The sequence below is a fragment of the Echinops telfairi genome, unplaced genomic scaffold, assembly GCF_000313985.2.
Source record: "Echinops telfairi isolate 266 unplaced genomic scaffold, ASM31398v2 ScPeMD7_7424;HRSCAF=8462, whole genome shotgun sequence".
Taxonomy (NCBI): domain Eukaryota; kingdom Metazoa; phylum Chordata; class Mammalia; order Afrosoricida; family Tenrecidae; genus Echinops; species Echinops telfairi.
The window spans coordinates 58,060,640-58,075,454 of record NW_022111324.1 but is presented as its reverse complement, the minus strand read 5'-3'; the positions used below and the strand labels follow the sequence as shown (position 1 = coordinate 58,075,454).

The window sequence follows — 14,815 nt, the reverse complement described above, 5'->3', positions numbered from 1 at the left end:
GCTCTTGGCTGCCGGGGGTGGGGTGGGGGGTGGTTGGCGGCAGCTCTTCACACCATCAGCTTTCTTCACCACATTTGCTTATGCACCCATTTGTCTCCAGCGATCGTATGGGGGAGTTGAGCACACAATGATATGATATTTTGTTCTCTGATGCCTGATAACTGATCCCTTCGGCACCTCGTGATCTCACAGGCTGGTGTGCTTCTTCCATGTGGGCTTTGTTGTTTCTGAGCTAGATGGCTGCTTATTTACCTTCAAGCTTTTAAGATCCCATATGCTATATCTTTTGATAACCAGGCACCATCAGCTTTCTTCACCACATTTGTTTATGCACCCGCTTTGTCTTCAGCCATCGTGTCAGGAAGGAGAGCATCATGAAATGCCAGTTTAATAGAACAAAGTATTCTTGCATTGAGGGAGTACTTGAGTGGAGGCCCAATGTCCATCTGCTACGTTAATACTAAACCTATGCATACATGCACATAGATCTATTTCCACATCCTCATATATATATTTTATATGTACATGCCTTTATTTAGACTTCTATAAGTGCCCTTTGCCTCCTAGCTCTTTCCTCTATTTCTTTTTACTTTCCTCTTATCCCACTATCATGTTCAGCCTCCATTTGGGTTTTAATAATTCCTCTTGGTTATATTACTCTTGGTCACACCCTACCAGGCCTCCTACACCCTCCTCACCACTGATTTGGATCACTTGTTGTTCCCTTATCCCTGGGTTTGTTAACACCACTTCCTTTCCCCCCACCTCCCCCTCTCCCATGTCCCCCTGGAACTATCTATCCCATTGTTTTCTGCTCCAATTGTTCATCCAGCCTATCTTACTTAGACAGACCTGTGGAGATAATAACATGCACAAAAACAAGACAGAGCAAAACCAAGCAACAAAATAAAACAGAACATCAACAAGCCAATAATAAAAAACAAAACAAAACACAACATAACAAGAAAGAAAAGCTTGTAGTTAGTTCAAGGACTGTTTCTTGGCCTTTAGGATGTTTTCTGGTTGAGTCTGATGGAGCACCAAACCCTGGCCCCAAAGTCTATTTTTGGTATTCCCTGGGTACTTCGTTGCTCTGTTCCCCTTGCTGATCTGTTCCACACCCTTAGTGTTTTGCCTCGGTGTGGTGGGACCAGATGGGGCGGAATTCCCACACGCTGTCTCCAGTGTTGTCCCCTGTAGGGCTAGGGGTCAGTGAGGGATGTCATATCTCATAATGGGACCGGCCATGTGGTCTTCTCTGTGGATTGGCTGTTCTGAGCGGGAATATTGTCCTCAAGGCTTGGTGGGCCAGGATGTGCTCCTCTCTCTCTTCCTTCCCCCTCATTTGCTCCCGTGTGCTCTGATCGGACATGTCCCTCTCCCGGAGCTGCAGATTCAGTGCTATCCTCTGAAATAAACTCTTCTGAGGGGAGGGGCAAGTTCCATTTATCTTCTTTCATTGCTTTGAACACCATTCAATTCTCCCCCCCCCCCCCCCTAAAGTCTTCTTCCGTATTGCAACTTGAGGCTTTCATTTTCTTTTCCATTCTTTTAGGTTGTATAATGCTAATCAAATTCTTCCCTTTGGGTTTTTTAACACCAAAGTCATTACACATTTTGTTATAATGCTTTTATTTGTCTTCTGGAACCACCCTTTGAAGACTTCTGTTCAGTTTTTAAAATTTTCCATCCTTCTCTTCTATGGAGCCACTCTGAAACCAAATGAAAGTTTCAGTCTCTTCTGACAGGACTTTTGAGATTTCTTTTCTCTCCTGGTTTTTTAGTGAACATTTACATGCTTCGTGTATGGTGCCTTGTTGGCATCTCACAATTCTTCTGGCCTTTGGTGTTCAGTGTATACATGTATTCTAAAGATGGCCTCTAAATTTAGTTGGAATATACTCCAAATCATATTTTGGTTTTCTTGGACCTGTTTTGATTTTCTTCAGTTTTAACTTGAATTTGCATATGAGAAATTGATGATCTGTTCGGCTGTTGGCCTTTGGCTTTGTTTTGGTGGTGCTGATAATACTGAGGTTCTCCATTATCTCTTTCCACAAATAAATTTTATTCCTATGTAAACCATTCAGTGAGGTCCATGTGTATAGTCACGATTTCTGTTGCCGGAAAAAAACGTATTCGGTATTGTTGAACACTATCATACTATCATCATTCCTATCAGCACAATTATATATTTCCAGCTATTAACCCTTTTTTATGTTGTTTCCAACTTTCTCATTTCGATAATCTGTTAATTAACAATGAATCTGGAATACATGTTCGATTAGTCATAAAAATGACTAAACATTTCTTTATGTTTGACATTCCTGGTTAGTGTATAAGTTCAAATCATAATCATATTAATTGCTCCTCCTTATGAGTATATGGGTATGAACCTATTACTGACAGTACTGTACTCCAAGATAGATTTTCAGATGTTCTCTGCTTTTATTATGAATTAGGTAAGGGTTATAGAGCAGATCATAGTTCTACATTAAAAAACTCATACACTGTTTGTTTCAGCTGGTCCACTGCAGTCCTCTCAATGTCCCGCCGCTTGTTGTACTTTCTCCCTGTGTTTCTAGTTTCCCTTCGTCTTCCTCTCCTAGCCCTTCGAACTTAGTCCTTGGGTGAGCGCTGCCCTTCAGATGTTCAATGGCTAAGGATTCTAACACAGAGGGGAGTTCTGTTCCGGGCCTGAGAAGTGAATAAGGGCTCTATAGTCTTACGGTGTCACCTATCTCTATGCAGCCAGTAAACCTGGTCTCATTTATGATTTGCATTCTGTTTTACACTTTTCTCCCATTCCATTCACAATCTTCTAATCCTATGATCAAAGAGTGAGAGACAAATCTTCTAAAGCAGTGGTTCTCAACCTTCCTAATGTTGCAACCCTTTAATACAGTTCTCCTTATGTGTGGTGACCCCAAAACATAAAATTATTTTCATTGTTACTTCATAACTGTAATTTTGCTACTGTTATAAATCGTAATGTAAATATCTGATATGCAGGATGTATTTTCATTGTTACAGATTAAACATAATGAAAGCAAAATAATTAATCACAGAAACAATATGTAATTATATATTGTGAAATATTTATTTCTAATTACAAATAAATGAAATTTTGTCTTGAAGCATGGTGTAGCATGGGTAACAGTCTTAATGTAACAACAGTAAACGACATTGCTACATTTTGTGACAATATGTGTAAAAAGCCAACATCAGTGGAAGGTTCAGATAGCTTCTCACCAGATCAGAAATTCTCGGGGCAGTCTTTCAAGAAGAGCACAATGAAGATTATCTTCCAAAACAAGTCTGCTTTTGTATTTAAACTTGATAACCAACAAGCTGGAAAACCCTGTTTCACAAAGATATGTTGTTGGAAATGGAAGAAGGTGCAACACCGTGTCAGACAGAACAGGATATGACTGCAAACACTTGATCCAGAATTTTGTAAGTGGCATTGTAGAGAGATCATCGCTGCATCACTGTTAAGTTCAATGAACTCGATAAGGTAGGCAACACGTAAATTTATTTTCATCCCATTTTTTTTGCCAAAGCTGAAGCTTCATTTGGAATGATTGGATCTTTTCAGACAAATCGAGGCATGTTGCATTTGGTCCTTGCAGTGATAAATTTAACTCATTCAAGACGGCAAAGATGTCAACCAAGTAAGCTATTTTCTGCAGTTCACTTTTATCGCTGAAAAGTGCTTCGAACTGCGTCCTTGATTTCTGATTAAAAAACGTTTTGAGTTCATCACAAAGCTCAGAAACACGTTTTAAAACTTTTCCTCTGGACCACTATCCCACTTCAGTGTGAAATAGTAAAGCATTGTTAGGTGCATCCAACTCGTTGCACAGTTGTGAAAACAGTTGACTGTTTAAAGTGATCACCTTTAAAAATTGATAGAACTTAAGGCGCTTTTCATTTTTTCTTGTAACTCTTGTGGCAGTGTCTTTATTGCTAATATTTGCCAATGAATCACACAGTGAGTTCCGATGACTTCTGGTGACTCAATTCAGTACCAAATGTTGAAATCCAGAACGACATCCTAGCATAGCTGAAGCACCATCTATGCAAACACCACAAACCTTTTCCCAAGAGATCTTATGCTCTTTCAGAAATGAACCAACTGTGTCACCATCATTAATATACCTCATGTAAACCAGTAACTGAACGGTTTACAATGTCTGCAGATTCATCAAGCTGGATGCTAAATATTGAAAGTGGAGCAGATTTAATATCTTGGATTCCCTGATTGTGTTAGACAGGGTTCTCTAGAGAGATAAAACCAGATTGCTGATAAGTTTATATATTTATTTATAAAGATAATTAGATATATAACACAAGAAATGAACTGTTAAATTATATACTGATAGATATATAATACAAGAAATGAACAATTAAATTATAAAGCAGTACAAATGGCTCAGTGCAACTCACTCCCATGAGAGAGAGAGAGTTGTGAGAGACTAGAAGTCCTTCAAGTCTCGTCTGCTGCCAGATCTTCCTCTATTTATAGAGGGAGGTAAGCTATCTCAGCACAGCAGCCAACCACAAGGCAGATCACCAACTGTCAACCAACCACCAGTCCCAACCGCCAGTTCCCAGCTCCAGAGATATCTTAAAGGGACCTCAACTGACAGCGACATAGTCCACAGGCTAGGCGTCCTATAGGTAGTATAGCCTATAAATTGAGGCACAGAACAAGCAAGGCAGCAGCACACTGGTCCTATGATCAAAGAGTGAGAGACAAAGGTGAGGCTCATCGAGCCATTTATCTCTCCGCCCTTCAGTTAATCCCACTTGTGTTTATCAGCCAGGCTGGAACAATAAACTATCTCACTGATCAAAACTATCAGTAGCCATGTCATCTATTCTTCTGCGGACAGTGTCGTTAGGTAAGGAAATTGCACTCAATTTCATAACAAATTTGTCTCCAATCATAACTCGAACAATGTCTTTGGCCTCTGGCAACAGTAAATCCTCAGCAATGGTGTGAGGCTTCATAGCTATGGTGATTCTGAGTGCCACCAAATAGGAAGTTTCAACGGCTGCTACATTTTGTTTGTGGTATATGCCACCAGTGTCAAGTCTAGCTTTCTTGAATCCATCAGCTTTGCTTCTAAGATAGTTGGTATCCTTGCCAGCAAAGCTGGGATGCTTGCTTATCAAAGTGGAATTTTAGTTTGTTCGGCTTCATAGATTCGGCTGACAGAACTTCACAACAAATAACACATTATGGTTTCTTAATGCCTGCTGTATTTATTGAGGTAAAACCATACTGTAAAAAATTCTCACTATATTTTCTTTTTTTAACATTCTTCTCTACACGGTTCATTGGCATGGGATGGTTTGCTAATGAAAATAATAAATAACAATAGCTTTAATAATACAAGATAAGATCCCAAAATGTTAAGTGGTCTGCAGTATGAAAAATAGGATTGAACAATAAAGAATTGATTTATCCAAGTGTAACTGAACCATTATTGAGAAACATTACACGACACTGTCAAAAACCCAAAACCAAACTCAATGCTGACTCACAGTGACCATACACTACATGAACTGCCACTTGCTCTCTCTCATGCTTATGACAACCAGATCACTGCTTATTCGTTTCCAAATTTTCCCTAGAAGTGTGGGTCATTTAGGAACCACTACCCAGCTATTTAAGAGGATGGACTATAGAGATAGACTGCTTGTGTTTGAAGTTAAGCTCTGAACTGAACAAACCCTGGTCAAATCACATGACCCCTCTTGATCTGTTTCCTTAACTGTGAATGAGAATTGTGAAGGGATAATTTCAGTGTGTTGTGATGATTAGATTAGTTGGTGCAGATTAAAGTCCCTGGTATATGGTATTTAATAATTAGTAAATATTAATCCACAAATTCTTTCATGCAACCTATGTAGTAAGATAATGCTTTTGAAGCATGAATTAAAGTTTTGGTCCCCTGCTATCCTTTTTATTTCCTGGCCCTCCTCCTTATTCCTTTCAAGTAGCTGGACAGCTTTGAGTTCATTGCTGTAGGGGAGAATAAACCAGGGTAGAAAGCAGTGCAAAAGATGTTTTCCTAGACTGAGTTTCTAAAAACTAAGCCTTTAGAGAATAGAGATATTTTCATTTATAAATACAACACTTGGAAGAAATATAATTGGAAAGCATTGGGCTTTCTCACTTTCCTACAACCTTCTGTCAATCTACAGTAAATCTAGAAAGATCATTCATAGATTCCTCACTCAAAATGGCTTAGTACTCTGATTTACAGGCAGAGCATCAGAGAACAGGCAAAATCCACATACATCTGAGGGATCGAAGGTGAAAAGAGGAGTTTGGAGAAGTAATATGACAATGGAGCAGCAATCGCTAAGCAGTGAGATTATGCTGGCCGGGCTTGAATTTACTGCCCTGACTGGCAACGAGGGAGCTGAATTATGGCTGTGCCCATAAGTGACGTGGAAGTAACGCATAGTCCCCATACCTGAAGGTCTAGGCAGTCAGTGGCGGGTGGTGTAACTCAATTCCAGAAGACCAGATAGGATGATGGATATTTCAGACAGCACCTGCAGGAACAGATAACATCAAGAACAGGTGAGTACCTTTCCCTCTCTCTTGGTAATACAGAGACCACTCCTACTCATAAGAGACTTAAAGGAAGGCGGTCCAAACTGACTGCAATCAGGTTTCCACCCTGCTTTAAGGTTTCCCCCAGACCTATTTTAAGATTGTTTCCGTTTTTAATATTTTCCATTTTCTTTTCAACTGAGGTTTTCCTATGCTTTATCTAGTTGTTGGTTTTCTTTTTGTTTGTTTACTTCCTGCTTATGCTTTGTATGATTTTCCATATATGAAATCCAGGCTAAGTAAATCTACAGAGATAGTAACTGGATCAATAATTACCTAGGGTCATGGCATAGAAGGATGGATGGGAGAAGTGGAGTGCTAACAACAATGAGTACAAGAAGAAAAATGTTCTGAAGTTGGTAGTGGTGATGATTCTACAATTCTTATTTATATGATTGAATGATTAAATTACATTATATGTGAAGTACATCCCAATAAAACCATTTTTAAAATAAAAAATATTTAAGTGATTGTCACAGTAGATAAGAAAGTTAAACTATATGCCGCTTAAAGTCACTGCCATCAAGTCAATGCCAACCCACAGCAACTCTATAGTACGGGGTAGAATTGCCCCTGTGAGTGTCACGGGAGTATAGCTGTTTAAGGGAGTAGAGAGCCCCATCTTTCTCCAGCAGAGCACCTGGTGGTTTTGAATGCTGGCCTTGAGGATCACAACCCAACTTGTAACCACTACACCTCCAGGGCATGCCACTAAAAAGAAGCATCTAGAACTAAGAGAAAAGTTGGAAAGAGACACCAAGTAAACCCTATCATGCAAACCAAATTCTGCTGTTGTGTCAATTCTGATCCCTATAGGCCCTATAGGCGAGAAGTCGAACTGTCCTTGGAAACGGAGTTTCCGAGGCTGTGAACCTTTACAGAAGTGGACTGCCACATCTTTCTCCTGCAGAGCAGTGGGTGGCTCCAACCGCTGACCTTTCAGTTAGCAGCTGAATGATTTAACCACTGTGCCACCAAGGTTCCCTCAGCAAACACTAACTCCTACAAAATCATTAGAAACTTAAATATAATAACCCAAGAACATAACCTTAAAAACTGAAAGGAAAAAAAGCATTAGGAGAAAGACAAAATTCAAAATCATATTGAAAGATTGCAAAAACACCTCTTTGGTTATATCTAGAAAAGGCAGACAAAGTATCAGTAAAACTATCGATTGGACTACAAATTATTAGAACCATTAAAATGTATCAAAGAAACATTTTGTTAAGAGTATAACTATCATGATCCCAATTCTACCTTACAAATCTGGCTAGACCAGAGGATGTACATTGGTACAGATAGCAACTGGAAACACAGGGATTCCAGGACAGATGACTCCTTCAGGACCAGTGGTGAGAGTGGCGATGCCTGGAGGGTGGAGGGAATGTGGGGTAGAAAGGGGGAACCGATTACAAGAATCTAAGTATAGCCTCCTCCCTGGGGGATGGACAGTAGAGAAGAGGGTGGGGGGAGACGTCGAAGAGTGTAACATATGATAAAACAATAATAATTTATGAATTATGAGAGGTTTATGAGGGAGGGGGAGTGAGGAGAGAGGGAGAAAACGAACAGCCCATATTAAGGGCTAAAGTAGAAGGCAAATGTTTTGAGAATGATGAGGGCAACAAATGTACATGTGTGCTTGACACAATGGATATATGTATGGATTGCAATAAGAATTGTACAAGCCCAAATAAAATTATTAAAAAGAATTTTTAAAAAATTTTAAGAGTATAATAACAAACAACTCTAGAATCTTCGCAGCTTTTAAAAAGGTTTCTCTGCTCCCCCTACTTGTTCACTGACCGTGACACATGCTGACAGAAGCTCCATCCCCGCAGTGCCTCCAGCCTCAGCTTGGGAGGGCAACACTGCGGGCGGGATGTTTGGCATTTGTTGTGGTTCTGAGATGCCCTCGAGTAGGTCCTGACCCATAGTGATCCGATGTACAACACAAAGAAGCACAGCCCGGCCCTGTGCCATTTTCACAATTTTTCTTCTGTCTGAGCCCATTGCTCCTGCCACTGTGCCCATCCATTTTGTCAAGCGTCTTCAGGGACTGGTCTCTCCTGACATGTCCACAGTATGTGAGACAAAGCCTTGCCATCCTTGCCTCTGATGATGATTCCGGCTGTACTGCTTCCAAGTCTGACTGGTTTGTTTTTCAGCAGTCCATCTTATTTCAGTATTCTTCACCAGCACTATGACTCAAATACATTGGTTCTTCTTAGGTCTTCCTTAGTCAATGTCCAGCTTCCACATGCATATGAGACAATTAGAAATACCATGGCTTGAGTCAAGCACACCTTAGATTTCAAAGCAACAAGCTTGTTTTTCAACACGTTAAAGAGATCTTGTACAGCAGATTCACTCAAATGTAATGTGTCCTTTGAGATCTTGACTGCTGCTTTCATGAATATTGATTATGAATCCAAGCAAGACAGAATCCTTGATAACTTTAATTTTTTCTCCATTTATCAGGATGTTACCTATTGGTCCACTTGTGAAGATTTTGTTTTTTATTAGATTGAGTTGTAATCCATACTGAAGGTTGTATTCCTTGATCTTCATCAGCAAGTGCTTCAAGTCCTCCTTACTTTCAACAAGCAAGATTGTGTTACCTGAATATTGCAGGCTGTTAGCAAACCTTTCTCCAATCCTGGTGACATATTCTTCTTTATATAAGTGAACTTCTCATTATTTGCTCAGCATACAGATAAAATAAGTATGGTAAGTGGATACAACTGTGACACCATCTTTACTGATTTTAAACCATGCAGTATTCCCTTGTTCTGTTCACACAACTGTCTCTTCTTCCTTGTACACGTCCCTCATGAGCACAATGAAGTGTTCTGGAATTTCCATTCTTCTTAAAGCTATGCAGGGTTTGTTATGACACATAGGCAATGCCTATACATAGCCAATAAAAACACACGTGAACACCTTTCTGGTATTCTCTGCTTTTAGCCAAGATCCATCTGACATCAGAAATTATATACCTTGTTCCATGTCCTCTTCTGAATCCAGCCTAAACCTCTGGCAGTTCCATGTCAATGTACTGCTGCAATTGTTGAATTATCTTCAGCAAAATTCTACTTGCATGTGATGTTAATGATATTGTTCTGTAATTTGAGTATTCTGTTGGGTCATCTTTCTTTGGAATGTGTACAAATATGGCTCTCTTCCACTCAGTTGGCCAAGTGGCTGTCTTTCAAATTTCCTAGAATAGATGAGTGACTACTCCCAACACTTCATCAGCTTGTTGAAACATTTCAATTGGTGTCCCATCAGTTCCTCCAGCCTTGTTTTTGGCTAATGCTTTCTTTCAGTGCAGCTTGAATTTCTTTATTCATTGGTTCTTGTGACAGTTAGAGATAAATGGCTCAGTAAGCCTCACTTTTCTAGTTCTAGGGTCTCTTGTTCTCAGATAGTCAGACCAGTGGCGGCTGCCTTAGCTAGTTCTTTGCCTCAGCTGGCAAGGCTCACTTCCTGTAAGACATCCCTGAGAAGCCACATGGACCTACCCTGATGCAGCCCTGGGTGCTGGAGCAGCCGTGTGGAGACCCCTGCCAGCGCTGAGATGCTTACACACTCACTGATTCGGCTTTCTTCCTGCATTCGGCATTATTGCATGTGTTTTGCGAGTTTGAGGACGACTTTGTAGATTGGTGTCAGACATATGGGCTAATGTCAGACTTAGGGCCTTGGACTGGACTGGGTTGGGATGCTTTCCTAATGTTCACTTATTTTTTATATAAAACTCTCTCTCATATACGTATGAGTTTCTGTGGATTTGTTTCTCTAGTCTACCCAGACAAACACAGTTCTGTTCATATGCTACCTCGTGAAATGACTAAATGTTGACTAGTTTTTTGGGAGTTTTTTGTCCAGTGACTCTGTATATTCTTTCTATCTTCTTCTGATGCTTCCTGCATCATTCAATATTCTGCTCATAAAATTTTTTAACCACTGAAACTTGAGGCTTTTTTTTTCTTGAGTCTTTCAGTTTAAGATATGTTGAGCATGTTTTTCCTTTTTCATTTCTAACTCTAGATCTTTGCACAGTTTCATTATATTTTACTTTGTCTTCTTGAGATGCCATTTGAAATTTTCTATTTAGCTCTTTGATTCTGTCTTCCACATGCCTTAGTTACTCTATGATTAAGAGCAAGTTTCAGAGTCTCTTTTGACACTCACCTTGAACTTTTCTTTCTTGCTTATCTTTTTAATGATCTTTTGCTTTCTTCATGAGTGATATTCTTGATGTCCTCCCACAGCTCATCAGATCTTCTGTCATTAGTGTTTAATGCATGAAATCTGTTCTTGAGATATTCTTGAAATTCAGGTGGGATTGACTCAAAGTAATATTTTGGCTCTTGTGGACTTGTTTTAATTTTCTTCAGCTTCCGGTTGAACTTCCATATGAACAATTGATAATCTGTTCCATAGTCAACCCGACTTTGTTCTAGCTGCTAATATTGAGCGTCTCAATCATCTCCTGTCACATAGTCAATTTGATTTCTATGCATTCTATGTGTATAGTCACCAATTATACAAAAAAGGTATTTGCTAGGAACAAGTTGGTCTTGCAAAATTCTATCATGTAGTCTCCAGCTTTGTTTCTATCACCAAGACCATATTTTTCAACTACCATTCCTTGTTTCCAATTTTTGCATTCCAATTACCAATAATTCTCAATGCATCTTGAATACATGTTTGATAAAGTTGTGACTGAAGTCATAGGTAGAATTTTTCAATTTTTTCATCACTTGATTTGTGGTTAGTGCATAAATTTGAATAGTAGTTGTATTGATTGGATTTCCTTGAATGTGGATAGATATAATCCTATTACACACAGCATTATACTTCAAGATAAAGCTTGAAATGTCCTTTTTGATGATGAATGCAATGACATTCCACTTGATTAGATCATTCCCAGAATAGTAAACCATATGATTTTCTGATTCAAAATGGCCATTAATGAAGAAAGCAAGAGGTCATTAAAAAGACAAGAAAGAAAAAAAATATCAAAGTGGTTGAATTGTCCAAAGGCTTTTGGGTAAAGACATCCCACTTTTGGCGGGAGAGTCCCGATTTTTAACAATTTTCCCATGTCCCGCAACGTTTGAAAAAAGGCCCGGTTTTTGGAAAGAATGCACAAGCTAGGGTATACAGTTTTCGGCTGCCATGTGGCTATTTCGCCAGGATATGAGTTTTTTCAATGGTGTCCCGCTTTACCAATGTTAAAATCTGGTCACCTTACTTTTGGGCCCAATTTCCCCTACCTTAGGAAACGGTTTCTGACTGGTAGCCCCACGGGAAATGTCCCACTAAAACAGAGCCTTCCTTCGGCCTACTCTTCCACTCAAAAGGAAGTCATTCAACCAGTCTGTAAGACCCACACTGGGGTCTATGCCAGCATATAAACAGAGCCTAAAAACAGAAGGTCCAGCTCTCCTCACAGACTTAAGTTTCTCTACGAAGTCACAGCAACAGTCATGATCATGCAGCTTTTTAATTCGGACCAATGGCTTCACATTACTTACTGTGAACCTCTTGATGCAGAAGCATAAAAACCAAGGCAGAAATCTGCTATTTGCCAATACAAGTTCAATTGATCAGGTGGTGGCAAAGTCTTAAACTCAGCAAGACAGACCACTCGTGATCCTGGGTTAAGGCGGCGTGTGTGCCATCCCTGGAGGGGTAGGGGCTCCTACAGACCAAGCCTAGTTCTCTTGGAGAACTAGGATCTTCTCTTGGAGTTGCCCCTGATCTTATAAACAGCTTTCATTCGAGGCCATTGGAGAATAGGCCGAGTCTGCTTTTGTGTCTTGTCCAGGAATTGCTTGATCCTGAAAGTCTTATGAGAGACACTGTGAACCCTGAAAACCACCACACACAGGATGGGGGGAAAACAGAGTGCTCAGTGCAACTTTTAATGCGAAATTGAGTGCAATGACTATTGCACAGCAGTCCACTACTAAGTGATGTCTTCAGTCACATCAGAAAATAACGATCCTAACATTGACAAATAACTTTTCTGGAAAAGGAGGAATCTGAGCTGACAAGGAATGATGGTTGAAAACACAAGCAGCATTAGAAATAGAGATTATTTTAAACTGGGGAAATATTATAAATAAAAACTGATAAATAAATGAGTACCTTAGAATCTGCAAGAAACAATAGAAGGATGACATATATATATATATATATATATATATATATATATATATATATATATATATATATATATATATATCTATATCAGTACTGAACTACCTTGTTGTTGTCTTTCTGATGTCATTAGGTAGGTGTGTTCAACTCAGTTTCAACCTCTCCTTACCATTTTTCTTGTGAAATATAAATTTTGGGTAGGATATTATAAGGTTGGGCCAGAATGAGAAATATCTTGAATCCAGAAGGCCTAAGGGAGGTATATATTCTCTCTGATAGTGTAGGCATGTACATTTACTATGTTGGAATTGCTGTGTGAAAATTGAGAGTAGAGCTACAGCCAGATAGCCAGCAGTTGTGCATGCCAGTCTTAGAGACATGGGTACTCATATATAACTGAGAATAGATCCATCAGCTAGGTAGAGGTGTGTTGAACATCTAAGGAATAAGAGTAATTCAAGAGGAAGGTAACAAGGAGAGGCAGTGATACATAGTCACATATAAAAAGGGTTCCACACAGAATGTTGAAACGACCAGACCAAGCAGAACGAGAACTCTGAAGGCACACTGGTTTCAAATTCGAAATCTTACCTTCGACATACTAGCAATTTATAAATGAATATAATAATTATATATTCTTCCAAGGGTTGTTTTATAAATAATATAAGATTCATAAGTTGTTCAGCCCATTCTGAGTTATAAATGAGTATCCACTGTTACACACAATTCCTGAATAGCTCGCTGTAGCTCCAACCTCAACGTTCACCAGCAACCCCAACATAGTAAATGTACAGGTTACTCTTCCAACTATCTACTCTATAAGAAAAACAATCAACAAATTCAAGGATTTAAAGGTCTTTGAATAACCAAAGCAGTTCCATGATCTATACAGTGATAAGTTAAAAAAAACACAAAGCTCTTTTGATAATGATAGCCATATTAATGATTGCCTATTAGCTCTGAGATCAGTTCCCTACTCTTATCATACTTTACCCAGTGCAGAGATTGGGGGTAAGTTTATCATTGTTGCAAATCATATTTCTTAGGTTCCCCTGCCAAGGATCTTTGAAAAAAAGGCAAACATAGAACACTAAGGAGCAAGGGGAGGAGAGCAGCCAGGGTCTTTCTCCCCATACCACTGTTTTTGGATTAAAATAAATACGATTAAAAATAAATACATATTTTTAAAAATTACAGCTCCTACTTGACAGCCTTCTTGCCAACATTCCCCTATCTCACCTACATGGTAGATCTAGCTTCTACCAGGCTGTCCCAGAGCTCCTGAACTCTAGTAACACCATTTACCTCCTCTGTCCTCTAGTGGACAAAATAGTTTCCATCAATGACCATCAGCCACTCTCAGGACGAAAGATAAGGCTTTCCATTCTCATAAAGAGTTACAGTCTTGGAAACCCACAAGGGCAGTTCTGCCCTGTTCTACAAGGTCACTATGAGTGGACATCAGCTTGATAGCACGGAGTTAAATCATTAAAGCACAATCATTAGCATAACTATTAAATAAATTGTTTCTATAGTTAAAACCCTTTTTGTAAAAAGCAAATAAACAAAACAGCAGCCCACATGGTTTTACAGATTACCATCAACTTTCAAGGTCATCCAGATGTATAAACGCTCTTGAAAGAATACCCTGTACACTAAAAGCATATGAGGTGTTCATGAGACAGAAAAATGACAGGTTTACCTCGGGAACGTAAATGTTAGTATTCTAAACAAAAATACTAGCATTCCAAATCCAACTATCTATTTAAAAAACAGTCACTTCAAGTTTACCCTTTCACTTCAAGTTGCAGTAATGCAACTTTAGAAAATCCATAAATATAATTCACCACAGGTATAAAAATTAATAGCCATTTATTTAAAGTTGTTATCAAAACAGGATAAGTTAATTTTTAAAAATCATTTTATTAGGGGCTCATACAACTCATCACAATCCATACATACATCAATTGTGTAAAGCACATTTGTACATTCATTGCCCTCATCATT

At 39.1% G+C, this 14,815-nt stretch overlaps 1 long non-coding RNA gene across 3 annotated transcripts in view; it reads right to left on the bottom strand.

Moving 5' to 3' along the window:
• Positions 1-14,815, bottom strand: part of LOC123522577 — a 44,865-nt gene that overhangs the window by 8,405 nt on the left and 21,645 nt on the right. For all 3 annotated transcript variants that reach the window (XR_006680825.1, XR_006680824.1, XR_006680826.1), the window contains exon 4: positions 6,492-6,573. This is a non-coding gene — a long non-coding RNA (uncharacterized LOC123522577). The remainder of the gene's footprint in view (positions 1-6,491; positions 6,574-14,815) is intronic.